The sequence below is a fragment of the Haplochromis burtoni genome, unplaced genomic scaffold (genome assembly GCF_018398535.1).
Source record: "Haplochromis burtoni strain Fernald_Lab_line unplaced genomic scaffold, NCSU_Asbu1 Contig_163, whole genome shotgun sequence".
Classification (NCBI taxonomy): domain Eukaryota; kingdom Metazoa; phylum Chordata; class Actinopteri; order Cichliformes; family Cichlidae; genus Haplochromis; species Haplochromis burtoni.
The window spans coordinates 1,358,031-1,361,393 of record NW_024582524.1 but is presented as its reverse complement, the minus strand read 5'-3'; positions in this window follow the sequence as shown (position 1 = coordinate 1,361,393).

The following is a 3,363-nucleotide window of genomic DNA, read 5'->3' as shown; positions in this document are numbered from 1 at the left end:
TGTGTGTGTGTGTGTGTGTGTGTGTACCTGTGTGCCACCATCCTGTAAAACGCATGTTTCAAACATGCGTCTTCCTGCAGAGCTAATGAAAACATTCCTGACAGTCTTTAATTTTTCTTGTAAATCAGGAGTCTTGGAGTCTGTCAGAGTGGCTTTGCATGATTCACAGTTTAAGTGCAGCCCTCAAGTTCATCCTCTGTCTGAAACAATCTGTCTTATCTCCTCCTGTTTCTTATTGGCTGTCTAATGCAAACAGCAGGTTTGAACAGCAGGTAGCTGTGCTTTCTGTGCTCACAGCCAGAGCTGAGTGCCAGAGATAACTATATTAGCGATATCCCCTCGTGCTGACGTCATACCCCTTGGCAACTTGAAGCTTCAGCTACTGCCACAGATTCTCTACAGGACTGGGGTCTGGAGACTGGTTATGCCACTCCATGACCCTCGCATGCTTCTTCTTTAGCCACTCGTTGGTTTTGTGTTTTAGGTCATTGCCATGTCTGGAAGACCCACCCACTCATCCTCAGGACAAAGGTTCTTGTCCAAGATTTTACAATACGTGGATTTTACAATCAACTGGTCCCTCAATGCAGTGAAGTCGTCCTATACTTTTAGCAGAAAACCATCCAAAAACATGAAGTTTCCACCTCCATGCTCGACTTTAAGGATGGTGCATGGAGCTCCAGACTGAGGGTGATTTATGGTCATTTGATATTTTTTTCCATTTTTACATAATCACACCAAGACCTGGTGGTCCTGTAGCTCATTCCAGCCTTGTTCAGGTCTACAATCTTGTGCCTGATGTCCTCGACAGCTCTTTGGTCTCACCCATGGAGGTGGAGAGGTTAGAATGGCCAAATTTTACTCTGTGGACAGGTGTGCTTTGTGCACATTAGGACTATATCCCAAATTGATTGATTGTTTGGTTATAATCTGAGGGAGCCCAATTCTGGTGGGTTTGTAGGGGGTCAAATACTTATTTCACTCACTGACAAGCAGTTCAATTTTTAACTTTTATGTAATGAAATTTTTCTGGATTTTTAAAATTTTTTGGTTGATATTCTGTTTTTCTCCATTAAAGTAAAACTACAATAAAATTAGCATACACGCTACAGTGCTATAAGCATTAATATGTTTTTTAATACCTTTAAAAAAAGAGAGGTTCGTAAAGAGTAAGAAGAAGACAAAATAAAGAAGGTAAAATACTCTCAAAGCCAATGAAATGGTTAAGAAAACAAAACTTGTGAATATGATGTATGTAAATAAAATTAAAAGAACTGCATCAACAGCTGAGGTCCATTTTCCATTTGAAAGACTGCGTGTGTGATGGGCTCCGTGCTGCTTGACATCAATGCAGTCACTGCGACCAGCAGGACACATTCAACACTGAGCTGCCAGCCACAGCCGAGTCAGGAGGAGAAGGGCGTGGGATTTTTCAAGGAAGGGAGTTAATTAAATTGACTGTCGATGAGAGATTGCTCATTACTGAGCAATGTGTTGGTATGGGGTGGCGCAAAGATGAAAAACGACATATTTGGTCAAACTTTATGAAAGCTGTGTCTACCTGAGCTTGTTTTGTAATATACGGTAGTATATAATTTGTTTTAGTGTTTTGTGTCACACTAAACACAACAATGACATTTTTTGAAATTTAAAATAAATTTTACCTTTGATCAAGTTCAGAGGTGCAATGTAGTGCGCGAGTGTATGAAGCAGAGTCCAAGAAAACAAGAGTGAGGCTTATCAGCTCATGAGCCTGACTTACTGCATCAATGATGAGGTGTCAGCACCACCTTCTGACTTCCTGGAACAAACATTCAACCAGGGAAGGAGGAGATAGGGCCAATCCTGGGGCTGTCACACAAAATAAAACTCTACCTAACATTCCTTAGCTTGATAATAAGAAATCTTTCTAATATTAAAAAAACCCCACTTTTAAGTAGAGGCCACAGAGCTAAAAGAAATTGACAGATTCAACATATAATGGCCTTGAAGCATTCAGGGAAAGTCTGCACACTTTCATTGAGAAGCTGTACCAGCTGAAGTAAGGTCATGGCTTGAACCTCGCGGCACAGTAAAGCCAGAACCAGTAACTGGAATATAGACATGACTGGTTGCGTGTTTACACCTGTGCTTTTGCACCATTTGGCATTTACTTTGTAAAGAAAAATACCCGTTATACTGTCACACAGTCAGCCTGCAGACACAGTCACTGAGGCTGTGTGGACACGAGGCAGGTCGCCCAACTTGTTACCCAAGCAGATATGTGATGTTTATATGTTAATATAAACATATATGTTGATAAAGAAATAAAACCCATTAAACAATGTGTTAATAAATATTTATATTTATTATATCATAGTCTATCATCAAGTACTCAGCGGTAGTATAAGTAGGTAATCAAACTTTAAATACTCTGGTGATTATAATTTTACTACACTTATTATGAGGTACTAATTGTAAACTTAAGCATGCTAAAATTAATTGCATATTACGCTCAAAACATTATATACAAACATTGTTACCCTATTTACACCTACATTTACAAACATTTACATCAATTATATGTTAAACATGAATTTTTACATCTAAATGTAAACGTTAATAGTTGAGTTTAAATATTTCATGTAACTTTATTAAATCTTGAATATAAGCGTTACATTTAAACTGAATCCGTATAGAGTAAGATAAATCGGAAATCCTTGTGCATGCGCAGTCGAATTTCCACGAAGCTGTACTGTATTAGTGGAGTGAACATGCTGACGCTGTCCATGTTTTGCTTTTAGGATACCAGAGGTTAGGCCAGCTGCATCAGAGCGCCCTCTAGCCGTGGAGGTGGAGAACACCTGCAAAGAGGTTTTTATACCTGGACCAATGAAAAAATGGAAAAGCTTTGATATTTGTAACAGTCATACATTCAAATTGTAAATAAAAACAAATGACCGGTTTCAATTAAGAGGTGAAAGTAACATTTGAATGCTTATCATGATCGTTTTATACTTTACATCAAATAACTGAGTTCTTTTTAATTAAAAGGCAGGCCAATTTAATTAATAAATCAAAATCTTCTATAATGCTTTTGAACTCAGAAGAAAGGATGAATCCACCTAAATACACCTGCCATTTTAGAAATGTGAATCAGTTTACTTATCTAGGTATTCAGATTGTCCCAAAATTGGAAGAGGTGGTGAACCATAATTATAGTCCAATTATGACTGACATATCCAAATCAGTGGAGAGATGGTCGAGTCTCCAAATTTCACTGATTGGTAGAATAAATATACTAAAGATGAACGTGCTCCCTAAGCTTCTGTATCTGTTTCAGAATATCCCCTTGCCACCCCCCTCAGACTTTTTCCTTAAAAT